Genomic DNA, 15,445 nt, shown 5'->3' with positions numbered 1-15,445 from the left:
AATATACAAATTTTATTTTTGGTCCATATTTTCATTCCAGGAGGGCATATACCAGCAAAGGAGCCCACATATGGAAAAATAACTACCGATCTTCCCCCTGATGCAAATTGCAATAATGTGTATGCTAGATAATGCACCTTCTGCCTGATATATAATGTGTTTTGTGTAGAGAACCACAATTTCCTTCCATGCTACAAATTGTCTCTATCATGACAGAGAAATTTTCAGTTCAGTTGTCAAATTAGATTTTTATACAAATGTTGCAACATGGGTTCGCTTCGCTACCTATGTTTTACCTCAGGATTTTGGGTAAATGCATGCACAATTTTTGAATTTCTATTCATTATTACACTGTGCAACATTTTTGAGCTAATCGCGTGCAAACAACTTCTGTCGAGAATTTTCTGAAAGTAGAAGGCCAATAGGCAAAAACCATATTTTGGGTTCTGTATTCTTAGATCGGGTTCGGATTTTATGGCATGGTTAAATAGCGACTTTTTAACACAAATCGGGGCTGTATCTCAGAAATCAGTGCGAATCTTGTTTTGATCACTGCAGCAAATTCATAGATAAGAGCAGGAAGAAAATATTTGGAGGAATAATTAACTCGAAAAACTGAATTTATTGCCTCAAATTTTATAATATATCTAAAAATTCCATAACTTGTATATAGTTCGCAGCGTACCTCCAAAACTGTTAAATTTTTCTTAATGTTATCTTTGGGGAAAATATTCTCTGGAATGTAATACACAACTCTTCAAAGCATTTCATTGTTGTAAAATGCTTCCATGGCGTTCCTTCTAGCATAGTTTACAACTACAATTTGATAAATATTTCAACAATGCATTGAAATCGCAAATATGAGAATAAACTGGTTGTGTGAACATTGTTTGAAATATGTTTTGTAGAAGGTATGTTATTAAGTACCGCGTAAACAACGTTAAATAATCATTTTAGAGTTTCAGAATATTCTGAAGAATTGGTGGGTACATTATTTGCAATATTTTGCGAAAGATTACTTTGTTCAACTTCTAACAGTTTAGCTGCTACCGACCAGAATTCCAGAAATTGTGTAAACTTTTCTATATTTTAACGATTTTTATGTGCTAGATGCAGTTTTTCGTAGTTTATCTACTTTACACATAAGTTCTACTACTTTAGGACTACAATATTACTGAAGACTGCAAAGCAAAATTGTTATTAGTTTCTGAGATAAAGGTCAGATAAGTGGAAAAGAAACTCATTTTAGCTCGGTTTAGATGAAGCCATAAAATCTAAACCCGATATAACAACACGGAACCTAACTAAGGCTTTTGTAGTATCAATATGTAATTTCAGAAAATGCCCATTAGAAGTTGTTTGCATTTTCAGTGTTGCACAGTGTTAGTTATTTCTACCGGTATAAAATATATATAAAATATATATATATATATATATATGCCTACAATGAACTATTTTCGAAGCATATGTGAAATACAAGTGCACAATTTTGGACGATAGATCATCAATAAACTTCCAATTTTCCCAATAATCAAATATACCAAATTGCGTGGTATATATGTATTTATTTTAGGTGTATTCCAAAGAGGAACCTGATACTCAAAGACAATTTGAAGATGTAGAAGGAATTTTCAATGTGAATTTTCCAATTTTCGAATATTATTTAGAAATGTATAATTTATATATTTTTCCACAAACATCCCAGTAAAGACAAGGGATTCATATTAAGTTATTGATAGTGCCCTAAGTTTCCACTTGCAGAGACGTTTTTCATGGCTGAAATACTCAGCAAATATCGCCAACATTACTAAAGGGTATTTTGCCAATTTGATGGGAATCGAACCCGGACATTCAGCGTGCAAGGCGGTTGCACATAGCTAATTCCGACAGGTTGTGATGTAGGGTATCACATGGTCGGCCCCGTCCGACTATAGCCTTTGCTTACTTGTTTTATTATATATGAGTGATATGAATTTTGTGAAAAAACAAGGACTTTTTTAAATCTATAATTGTTCCACAAACAACCCAGAATGGACAAAGGAGACTTCTCTCATATCAATGAGTGCACCCCGATTCATATTAGCTCAATGATATGGGACCTACTGCTTATCGCCGAGTCCGAACGGCGTGTCTAAGACACCACTTGTAGCGAAGTTTTACATGGCTGAAATACTCAGGAAATGTCGCCAACATTACTGAGGGGTTATTTGCTACCGTAGAAAAGTGTTTGAGTCCAGTCAACAGGCCGGGGAATCGAACCCACGACCTTCATCGTGCAAGGCCGGTGTGCATACCATTGCACCACGGTGGCACCCGTATAAATAAAAATCAAAGATCGTTCGTTGGTAATTGCATCAGTTAAGAACAGCTGGACCGATTTGAATAATTCTTTTTTTTGAAATTTTCGTTATAAGCCAACTTAGGTTCTTATGCAAAGAAACTTTGACCACGGTCACTTTTACGCCCATTTTTTTCAATTTTCAATTTTAATATTTTCTACAAAAAGTACTGAACCGATTTTCCTTAAATTGTCAGGGAATTTACAGCGAAGGCCCCTGTTAAAAATAGGCTACAAATTTAGCATCGGAGGGGGCGGCGTACTTCCCCTATACCCTATTGTTTAAAAATGCTATATTTACAATAATTATGGATGTATCGGTTTGGAAATTAATTGAAAGACAATTGTGGTTGTGTCTTCGACCTTAACGACCCAAAGACTTTACCACGCCCACTTTTTAATATATTTTACATCTACAAAACTACAGAACCAATTTTCCTGAAATTTTCAGGGAAGGTACAGGGATGACCGGCGGTGAAAATTGGATGCATATTTTCTTGAATTTCGAAGTGGGCGGGATGCTTCGTTTTGTCATATTTAAAAAAACGCCATATCTTTATGAATAAAAATCAAATGACGTCATAACCCAACTTAGGTTTTTATGGAAAAAAATTTTACCACGCCCACTTTTTTCAATTTAAATTTTTTTCTGCAAAAACTACTGAACCGATTATTTTATTTTTTCAAAACTACTGAATCTAATTTCATGCAATTTCCGAAAATGTTCAGAAATGTCCCGTGATATATTTGTAAACGAATTTCGGGGCCTATCGCTTTACAATCGCTATATTTGCTAAACTTATGAGTGCAACGGCTTGCAAATTAATTTTCGAGACAACGGTGGTTTCGCCCCTGATCAAGAAAAACGATATATTAACAAATTTTCTTAAATGGAAATCCTAAACAACATCAATGGGTGAAAAAATCTGACAAAGTCCGTAAGAGAAAAGCAAGGTTACATACAAAATCTGTTGATAAATTTAAAATCCTTTTCGGTTTGACAATGGACCGAAGAAGTGAGGTAGAAAATATATATCGCCAATATTTTTGAAAATTTAACATAGCTGATGCCAAGGTCTGCTCTTTTAGAACACGCTACTTGCGATCGTATATTACACAAATTAAATATTTTTGGATAAAATGCAATGTTTTTGGACGTGGCAAAAAATATTGGCTTAAAAGATAATTTGCGTGGAAGCTGTGGCTATATTTATGTAAAAAATGGGTTGAAGCCAACTTGTCTTTTTTGGTTTTCTCTCGATTTGTGAGTAAGCCACACTTCTCACGATTTTCCTGTCAAAGTAAAAGTAGAAGCATTCTAAATAAGGATAATCTCACTAATGTATTACTTTTCAAAATTTGATCGGCTTCTGACATTAAATGATGCTGACATTTTGAAGCCAACTTTACAGTGTTTTTTGACATTTTCTTCTAGCTGCGTTCGCAAACAGGGATTTCAAGAAATCATTTATAGGGTTGTAGTACTTGCGGTTTATATATTGCGAATGTAGTCTACACAGCTTCATAGAAATCTGCATCCAAATGCGGAAAATTTGTGCGAACATTTTTCTAAAAATCATATTTTTCGGGTCTAATATTTGCATTTTTCATTAGAATACCTCGTACTACATTGCACATTTTAGTTTTTTACCTTCCGGATCCAATAAATCATTCCCCGCGAAAATCCATTGAAAATATCGCGTATTTTATCGCATTTTCTGTGGGTAATTTTCACAGCAATGAAGAAACTGATACACCATTTTCGTTTTTGTGGAAGAGATTTGGAGATGGAGAGAGATTTAAAAACATCACTGATAAAGGAGCTATATTGATTTTATCCCAAAAATAGTGTTTGATTCTACATCCACGGTTCTTCATTGACCGCCTTCATATAGATATATGTATACCGATTTACATGGTGAACACTGAAATCGGATGCGGACAAAATTTGTATGCACCCTGCGCAAACTAGCGATGTTTTATAGCTTTTTGAACCGATGCTTCATCTTAGCCTCCAAATTAAATTTCGAAAAATATATACAACTTAAAAGATATGGTCTTGCTGTACATGGAAATCACATGCGGACAAAATGATTTTGATAATCAGGCGATTTACCCGTATTTTAAAATGCATATAAATTAAAATGGGTTATTTGACCTCTATTTCATTTCAGAAGCCTTGAGGATATATCCTCAGCAATCCAATTATCTTCCTCAAGCAAACTCCGTCTATTTTATTGGGAGATATAAGCAAAATGAAGGAAGTATTCCTATAGATGTTTCCAATATTTTCTACTAACAAACAAACAATTATTTTTTTAACCAAAATATGTGCTTATTTTGGCTGTAACATCGAAACTATAATACCGAATCTGTATGATGTTAGTCTCATATGATTCGCCATGAAGTTTTGATCCGCAATAAATTTTTATATAATTTTATGATCGGTAAATGGACATTTATTTTAAAAAAAAGTTGACTTATATTCAATAATTTGTCAAATTTATGTACATTTCGCGAATTCTGAGTAAAATTTTACATGTATTATGCAATCTACTCGCTGAAGGCACTTCCAGAGAACTTTTTAGTAACAATTGTTGTCTTTTTTTTCTTTCTTAAAAGACGAAATAAAACCGCCATTGGCTCGCGAGCAGATTCGTACTGGGGAATTTTTTCTTAACCTATATACAAAAAATCTTGGATGTAGCACGAAAAAAAAATTATTCTTTTTTTGAAATGGAATATGAAATAATTGACAATATTTGTGATATACATTTTTTATATTTTATTCCTTTAACTACCACTGGAGAAAATTCCTATTTTTGAATTGTCAAAGATAAAGTCCATGTTGTCACTAAAACTCATTACGACGGGCCGGCAACGCGGACCCACCCGGTCTGCTAGTTTTTAAAAAATAATATTCAAAAAATTCTTTAAATATAACTTTAAAATATTTTTATTTTTATAGTTTATTTATTGCTCTTTGAAATCTTTTAACAAGAAACATAAAAATACTTATATTTTGATGAAACATATTAAAAAAAAAAAAATTAAAAGTTTTACTTTGGCTTTGAATTCCTCTATAACTACTAGACCGAATTTGGTCGTTTTTTGATTCACCGGAAAGAAGATGGTGTAGGAGAAATAGGCAGTTTGAGCCTTAGCAAATAAAACACGAAAAATTTCTTAGAAAATTTACAAAAGTACTGGGGCAATTTTATATGTTTTCCACAATTATAAATCAATATAATTGGTTAATAATTTGCTCCCTTTGGGACACTATTATTATATTATTTAATATTAAAAATCACTTTAATTTAATTAACTTAAATTAGTTTGATTAATTTTCGTTTTAAATAAATATAAACAAAAGGGGTTAAGTTAATTTGTTATTGCAGCGCGGCAGAAAACAATGTAATTAAAGTCGATATGATATGATTGCAGCAAAGCAGAAAGCATCAACGTAACTAATAAAACGATCAAGAAAAGAAACATATTTGGCGGCATCATCTTTTATACATACATATGTATTTGTTTAGATATGGTCTCTGCTTGCGTTACCATTATTGATGTAAATATTACCTTGTTGTTGTTGATGCACACAAAGAATTAGAAACATGTAAATATGCAAACGAAATCAACAACAACAATAATGGTCAACTCAGCAGAGACGAGATCGAAGTCCAACCAAGCATTATGCCTAATTTTGACCTTGAATCGACGGACACGATTAAAAAGGGAATAGGCAAAAATTTAAGAATTACAAGTAATTAGGGATGCCGGTTTTAGAAATAAGTTACATATGTGGGGAACATTATAATTTAAGGAGAAAATTATAAATTAAGCATTTTTGGTGGGAAAATAAACAAATAATAAATTAAATGAAAATAATGTATATTTGTTCTCCAACAGATGGAGTTATCTGTCGACCAAAAAATATATTTGAAAATATTTCTATCCGTTCAAAAGTTACAGAATTTTGACCAGGAAAAAACGATTCTGAACCACTGTTCGCCGTCAACACCCATCAGAATTGGTCCACACCACTGTTTGATAGAAATGCTCGGCCTCATACACAAAAGTGTAAAAAATACATGAGTCTCTCGCAATTTGCCCTCCATTGGTCCACACAGCATAAACCAGAAATCGGCACACAACAACAACAATTTGAGAAAACACTGTTGTTAGTGCATTGTTTTTCAATTAGTGAGTGGAGAGAGAAGTTTTATTTGCTTGCTCGCGAGAGTTCAAGAGTTCTTCTGCGATTGTTTGAGCTTTCCCTTCTTTCAATTTGAGCGAAGCCATCTTAATTTCTATAGCAGAATGCGGCACCTCGTTACTCGCGAGCAAGCAAAGAGAGCTTCTCTCTCCACTCACTAATTGAAAAACCAAGAACTGACAACAGTGTTTGCTCAAATTGTTGTTGTTGTGTGCCGAATGCTGTTCTATAGCGTGTGGGGCAGTGTTGCCGTTTTGGGCATTTCGGCCGAATAAAAAATAATTCTTAATTTTGGGCCGATGGGCGGCCCAAATTCATTTAGGGCCGTTTTCATGCTAATAATTTTAAACAATATTTTATAAAATATTAGTCTTTGGGCTATTATTACATGTTTACTTTTACTATTGGATGGATTTGAAAACGTAAAATAAAGCAATTTGGTGGCTTAAAAAATTTAATTTTCACATTAAAACTTAATGCCAAGAAGGTCCTTCTAGTAGTTTAATGGTCACTTTTAACTTTAAGTTACGCGGGTTTTGAAATATATTTTTCATGATACTTAAGTGTTTGGTAAAGATTCATGCATTGTGTTCATAAATAAAAAAAGTTCATAATAATTTGGTGGCAACGGAATCATGCCAAGCTAGGAGTTTTTTCTTCTATTTTTGGCATATATTTTACCTATAATTAACAACCTTAAGAATGAATTTCAAGCAGATAGTTCAGGTTTATCCTATTTATATCCGAGTGTCAACCCTAATTGTCTTTTTTTATAAACAGTTTGGAATTTAATAAGACTCGCTGAAACTGTACTTTCTTTCATCTCAAAGAGCACATCTTATAATACCTTTGGCATTTTTGTTCTTGAAAATAGTGCATATTCTTGAGGTAAATGACTATCTGCGAAACCATCTTTTTGTAAAAGCGTTTTGCGGTGCCAACGACAGCTCGAAAACGGATGGGCCGATCATAGTATATTTTTGTAAGCGTTTTAGGAACCTGATAAAAAAGAATTAAAAACATATTTTTAAAAAAATTTTGAGCTGTCAAAGTCAAAATTTTGATTTTAACGAAAAAAATTGACTATTTTTGTCAAAAAATTGGGAAAAATAATTTTTTAATCTGTCTCACTTAAAGGCAAGCGTTTTATGTATTTAATAAGCTCGCATGAATAACCCAGCGTTTACACATGCCAGTGACAGTTCGAAAAATTCAATACATACCATGGCACAATTACCCAGGTAGTGGCATCGTAAAATGTTGAATATGTTATGTCAAAACTTTCTTTATGTTGTTGGGGAAATTACAACAAAAATAATTTTTTCATAAAGGGATTTGACTTTTCATATTCGATCAGCTGGTGTGATACCACTACCTGGTAGTTCTGCCATGATACATACACAATTTTTTACTATCACAATTACATTTTTTGAATTGTCGACTCCACTGGCACTAGATTTTTCATGCCAGCAAAATTTTGAACTGGCTGCCAGTGATATGTCGAAACTGAAAAAAGAGTTGCCGAGACTATTTTTTAATCCATGTACAGTTTTGTTTCTTTTAAGTGTGCAAAGATTTAATGCATATTTTCAAAAAGGTTATGAAACACAAATAATACATCTCGGTAGCTGCAATATACATATTAGTGGTAAATAAAGACATAATTTTGATGTTTTTCATGAAAATATAGGTTGACAAATAATTTCCCCTCTGCACTATAGGTAATTTGCCCTGTTTTTGAGACAAAAATTAATAACAGCGGAATTAAAGGATTTTTTAACTTTTTAAATTATGTATACGTAAAAGTGAGATAAAACGAAGATTTTTACAGATAAATTCGGATATAACGAACAACGGTTATAAGCAACTACGTATATAACGAACAAAGCTATTTTTTTCCAATGCAATTTTCATTAGTTTTCTTATACACAACAAACTGTTGAAAACGATCATGGTAGTAAGAAACAAAAAATTTGTCCCCGCGAGTAGATTTTCCAACGAATTGTTACTACAGTTTTGTATATTTTTTGAATATACGTTAATAAAGACGAGTATAGTACTGCGCTAAGCCGTATCAATGATTAATATGTAAAAGAGAGATAAAATAAAGCTTACTACTGCCGCACCGTTTATAGAAAACCACGGATATACCGAACAATTTGTCGCCATTACTTATTTTTTCTTGCAATGAAATTGTAAACAACAATATTTTTACGTTTATTGTTTATTTCCTCAAATCAAACTTCCACAATTTTAAGACTTTTTATTGAGAAATAACCTAATAAAATCTCATAAATATCAAAAAACGGGCAAAATCGGGTTTTGAAACCTAGTAATACCAATGCAGAAGACTTTCAGTAATGTGTTCTAGGTGGCAAAATCACGGCCAAACACGGCCAATTTAGTAGAAGTCTATATTAAGTGAGTTTAAGAAAAATAAAATATTTATTTCTGACTTTTTGTGTTTTTGGTCGTTACCTAAAATATTTAAGATATATTATATAATAAATAAATTCCTCTCGCAATTGCCAATCTATTCCATTTAACATATATTTATATTTGGTTTATTTTTCCGCGGTTTTAAATACATTAAAATATGCCTTACAATATATATTTTTTTAGTTCTTCTTCGAAATTCTCACTTTGACTGCAATTTAAACCGCGATAATGACGCTATTTTGAAAAATATCATTCATATTAATAATATTTGACATGTTCTTTTTTAAATGCCAACTAAAAAAATTGTTATTATTAAAAGTTGCAAAATCGACTTTTTGCCTCAAAAACTGGTCAAATTACCTATAGTGCTCTGGGATTATACAATACTGAAAAGACGGCAATACCAGATTCATTATGTTTATGATTGAAAACAATCTTTTTAAAATGAAATAAAATAAAAATAATAAAATATGTTGTGGATTGTGTTTTAAATCTAAAATATAATGCAATTTTGTGTGTTATATGCTGCTTCAAATAATTTTGAAATTGAACTTGCACTGGCATGTGTAGACACACAAGGAAACTGCATGCCAGTCGAACACTTTTTCGGCATTTTCGAGTATAATACAGTCAACCAAAAAAGTCTACATACACCCTATAAATCTCGGGTTTTAAGGGTAAGGAAGCATTTTAATGAAAAACAAAGTACATAGTTCTATTTTATATCCTTAATAAACAATATTAGATACAACAAAAATATATTCCATAATACGAAAAACGGTAAATTCTATAAAAACTAAAAAATTAATAGGGAAAAAGTGTACATACACCCAATGAAATATGGATATTACCGTAAAATTTATGGAATAAGCAATACAAATTTTACATTTTCTTGCTTTAGCGAATGCCTCTGGTAGTTAATGACATCTTTTAGGCAAAATAGGAACATATTTGTGGATTTATTGCCGTTATTTCAGGTAAGATTTCGCGTATAGCTCGTGAAAGCGGACCCTTGCAGATTTCTTTGAGTTTTTCAGTCTGGTAGTTTATGAAACCCCAGAAAATACAGTGGGACTAATAATTTTGAAATCCTAAAACGCTTTGAAGTTGTTCTTGTGGATAATATATGCTCCTGAGTTTCGCTAAATATACGAATTCCTGAGATTTCTCATAAATTTTATAGTTTTCACAGCATTCCAAGGGAAAATTACATGCAGAAGCCTTGGAATTACCTTGTAATAAGGTCTGATATAATTTTTGGACCTTAACTCTATCAGAAATGTACAATATTTTTCTACAAACCCGCTCCTAAAGCTTCCAAAGCATCAAAATAAAACCACTACCAAAGAATACATGCAATTTGTATGAAATTTACACTGTTAACTACTATGCTCTCGTATTATGATCGTTAAGGTCACTTAAAGCGCTATAAATGTTGGATACTTTCACATTGCTGATTCAGTGGATACTCGAGGATAGTACTAGACCTTATTACAAGGTAATTCCATGGCTTCTGCATGTAATTTTCCCCTTGGAATGCTGTGAAAACTATAAAATTTATGAGAAAACTCAGGAATTCGTATATTTAGCGAAGCTCAGGAGCATATATTATCCACAAGAACAACTTCAAAGCGCTCTAGGATCTCAAAATTATTAGTCCCACTGTATTTTCTGGGGCTTCATAAACTACCAGACTGAAAAAATCAAAGAAATCTACAAGGGTTCGCTTTAACGAGCTATACGCGAAATCTGACCTAAAATTACGGCAATTAATCCACAAATGTGTTCCTATTTTGCCTAAAAGATATCATGAACAACCAGAGGCATTTGCTAAAGCAAAAAAATGTACAATTTGTATTGCTTATTCCATAAATTCATTAGGTGTATGTACACTTTTTCCCTATTAATTTTTTAGTTTTTATAGAATTTACCGTTATTCGTATTATGGAATATATTTTTGTTGTATCTAATATTGTTTATTAAGGATATGAAATAGAACTATGTACTTTGATTTTCATAAAAATGCTTCCTTACCCTTAAAACCCGAGATTTATAGGGTGTATGTAGACTTTTTTGGTTGACTGTACATGTACTCAACTGGCACCAATTTGCTGGCATGTGTAACTGCAGCGTAATATAATAAGGTCATATGAAGATCGGTCAATTCGTTTTAGAGCTATCGTTGGCACCGACTTCAAAAACGCCATTTCGAGAAACACGCACTTAAAGTTTATATGCTACATTCAAATCACAATAAATTGTTGCCTTCCAATCATTATATCTCAGACAATTTTTTGCGACATACTACCTTTACGTAAAAATAGACAATATTTGTTTCGATTTTTCTAAAAGTAATAAAAGGTATCTATGAGAAATATATATATATGTATTTTTCTTTTAATTTTTAATGTTGGGCCGTTTTAGGTCGTTTTGGGCCGTTATTAGGAAAATTTTGGGCCGAAATAAATTTTTCGGACGGCAACACTGGTGTGGGGTGATTAATTTTTTTATGTATACATACATATATGGTAAAACCCAAATTTCTTTTGCAATTTCATTTGAAAAAAATTAAAAAAAAAATTGCGAGAACATCTGCGATTTTTGGTATTAACGGTTTCAAATCCGTTCGCGTTCACAAAATTGGCCGATGCGCGCAAAAGTTATAACGGTTTTTATTCCCATATAAAGAAAAAATATTTAAAAATGGCTAATTTGTTTTTATGAGAGAATGTATGCATAAATCGTTAAAAGCATTCCATATCTATTTGTAGATGTTTTAAATCATATTTAGTAAATTAATTTTTATTTTCGCGGAAAATTAACAAATAATAAAAAAAACTTGAAAAAATTCCACATTATCCTGCTCCAGAGTCCGAACAAACCTTAAAAAAATAAATTGAAAATATCTGCAGAATCCAGACAATGCGTAGAAAAATATGAAACCAAATCTATAGAGATTGGCTATATAAATTGCATATTATAACAAGAGAAAAACTTATTTTTGAAATATTATTTCAAATAATTGTTTTGGTTTGATTAGAAAACAAATATTTGGGAGTTCCCCAACTATTCGCTAAAACCCATACAATAATTAATATTTACGCTAAAACTGCATTAAAAAATATGGTTTATCATCGCGAAAGCTTAGTTGCTTACTGCGATAACTTATAGGTTTAGGAAATTAAGGGGTTAAAGCACAGGTAGATTACACAAAATTTATCTCAGCTAATGAGCGTAAGAAAGAGAAAATCCATTGCGATTTGTATGTAACATTGAAATTTGAAACGCGGATTCCTCAAGATGGCATTTTGGAATGCGGTGTCCACTGTAGAAACATTTTTTACGGACTTATGACGAGAAAACTATTCATTTTTTAGTTAAAATCGAAATTTTGATTTTGACAGTTCACAATTTTTTTTTAAAAATGGATATTTTTAATTCCTTTTTGCTTAAGTACAAGATTATTAGGTTCTGAATAACGAAAAAAAATTTTCGAACGGCAACACTGGTGTGGGGTGATTAATTTTTTATGTATACATACATATATGGTAAAACCCAAATTTCTTTTGCAATTTCATTTGAAAAAAAATTAAAAAAAAATGCGAGCACATCTGCGATTTTTGGTATTAACGGTTTCAAATCCGTTCGCGTTCACAAAATTGGCCGATGCGCGCAAAAGTTATAACGGTTTTTATTCCCATATAAAGAAAAAATATTTAAAAATGGCTAATTTGTTTTTATGAGAGAATGTATGCATAAATCGTTAAAAGCATTCCAAATCTATTTGTAGATATTTTAAATCATATTTAGTAAATTTATTTTTATTTTCGCGGAAAATTAACAAATAATAAAAAAAAACTTGAAAAAATTCCACATTATCCTGCTCCAGAGTCCGAACAAACCTTAAAAGAATAAATTGAAAATATCTGCAGAATCCAGACAATGCGTAGAAAAATATGAAACCAAATCTATAGAGATTGGCTATATAAATTGCATATTATAACAAGAGAAAAACTTATTTTTGAAATATTATTTCAAATAATTGTTTTGGTTTGATTAGAAAAATTAAAACAAACAAGGATTCACGCGGAGTTCAACGGAAATGGAATTACACTTGTAATTTTTACAGGCAAAAAATATTTTTTTTTTAAGAAAATGTAAGCATCAAGTTTGGGCCTTTGTACTCCAATTACAAGGATGCTGTACGGAGCATACTCATGAGAAATACATTAAACGACGTAAAATCACGAGTTCTATTATAGTTTTAGGAGCTTTAATTTTACTTATTAAAAAATTAAAAAATCCCGAAACTCCGGCTTCAAAATTTCAGCATCAATTTTAGGTGGACGCAGTGTATATATCGAAAAATCATACTCTAGTATCATGTTGCCCATGGAGTATTCTTTGAATCTTTCTTTGGGCATAGGTCTATAACATTTAAGGTTAAGCAAGAAATCGGAAGGGAATATAAAAAAACTTGTTGGCTTCAACCAATGTTTACCCATTTTTTTACATTGATGTCAACACAGTTGGGAACCCTCCTAAAACACTTAATTTTAAAGAATTCCAGTCATACTATATGGAATATGTTAACAGTTTGCGAATTCTGAAAGGATAAAACTCGGATTCATCGATTGTAAAACAGTTTTGGTTTTTACCATATATGTAAGTATAGGTCTACGATCATTATTTCGATATGTTACAAAATCTTAAGCCACATCCAACTTAGTGGTGTAGGGAATAAAAACACAAAATGCTCTGACCATGACAGCATTGCGGCTGAACTACAAAAATTTCCAAATTTCCCAAAATTTTTCCTATATTGAACCGGAATGTCCCGAGAACCCAACCAATAAAAGATTGAAAATAAAATGTTGTTATTCATTAATATACATCGTAAATTCCCAGTAGTCCATTGAATATAACATAAGTATCGGTTTCCTTTTTGTAAATTTCTAACGCGTTTGCAACAGAAAGAAAGACCTCCGATCATAAAACGTCTGATTCGAAATTAAAATTTGTACAAACCGCAGCGTTCGATATTGCCCGCTATCACATCTTTGAGACCAGTAGGCCTATTCTGTAACTTTTATCGATTATAAAGCTATTATTTTTTTAACTACAAAACAAACAAAAGAAATTGTTGTAAAATAGTTTCATTTGAAATTAATTAAGTTTAGGTAATGTTTCCACTATGGGCATTATATTTGCTGCTCATAATAATAAATGCACTTCAGTTATACATAATCGGAAATAATAAAATTTTATTAATTTTGCATGTGAAGTATTGTTGAAAATAAAATAATACAATGGACTAGTAGCTTGTATTTTCGAATCTTACCCCTACCCATTTTCTAACAAAATTTGGAATACAGGACCTTACTTCTTGACTTATACCAAGAAACATTTCGTAGCCTACTTTTATCCATTAAATATTTACCACAATGTTCGCATTCTGGAGGGAAATAATATTACAATAAAAAGCAACAAAAATAGGAGTCTATGTAGATTCATCCCTACAATAGAAAATATGCATACTTTGGGCCTATTTCTACTTTGAAATTATTGTTGATTAATAAATTCTTCATTCAAAGTGGTTTCGGTCCGGTTTATGTTACTTTCCTAGGGAAAATAATATGGTGTGTCCTTAGAGGACTCAAAATTCTTCAAATATTTCATTATCTCGCATTTGGATTTCTATTTTTGTTGCTTTTTATTGCATATAATATTATTTCCCTCCAGAATGTGAACATTGTGGTAAATATTTATGTAAAAACTAGGAGGGTTGGCGTTTTTTGTTTGGGATGACGACTTCTATTTTGTTTTTCAAAATAGTCAGGCTTAATCCCATAGTCGTTGTTTTAATATTTTATTAAAACAACTTTAATTTATTAGTGGGAAAAAATTGGCGATGTTTACCAAGGGGTAAGGCAGGGAATACTATAGTTTCAGATCTCGCCACAGATCTTCATCAGTTCCCTTATTTCTTGTTTTTCAACAAGAAACTTTTTATACCCAAGTGTCAATTGCTAGCTCAAATAGATACGTGCGCAAAGAAACACTCTGATCGAGAATTTCTTTGGCACTACCTAAACTCTAGCAACTTCACTTGCAAACAAAACCAAATTTTTCCCACTGCTATGCGTTCGTCGATTCTCGACGTTGTTTTATCGCAAAATTGTGTTCAGCAATGAGGCGCATTTTTGGCTTAACGGGTTTATTAATAAGCAAAATTGCCGCATATGGAGTGAGACCAATCCACAAGAGACCCTACAGACTCCATTACATCCAGAAAAATGCACCGTATGGTGCGGTTTTCACGCTTGTGGCATCATCGGACCTTATTTCTTCAAAAATGAGGCCGGAGCTCGCGTTACGGTCAATGGAGATCGTTACCGCACCATGATCAATGATTTTTTGTTTGAAAATATGGATGACATTGATCCGGA

General features: G+C 32.0%; 1 protein-coding gene across 1 annotated transcript in view; it reads right to left on the bottom strand.

Annotated features, from left to right (window-relative positions):
* Positions 1-15,445, bottom strand: part of LOC141402652 (elongation factor-like GTPase 1) — a 708,076-nt gene that overhangs the window by 254,165 nt on the left and 438,466 nt on the right. The window lies entirely within an intron of this gene.

Source organism: Musca autumnalis, unplaced genomic scaffold, assembly GCF_047663935.1.
Source record: "Musca autumnalis isolate F117 unplaced genomic scaffold, ASM4766393v1 scaffold_4, whole genome shotgun sequence".
Classification (NCBI taxonomy): domain Eukaryota; kingdom Metazoa; phylum Arthropoda; class Insecta; order Diptera; family Muscidae; genus Musca; species Musca autumnalis.
The sequence above is the reverse complement of the archived record's forward strand: the minus strand, read 5'-3'. Positions and strand labels throughout refer to the sequence as shown.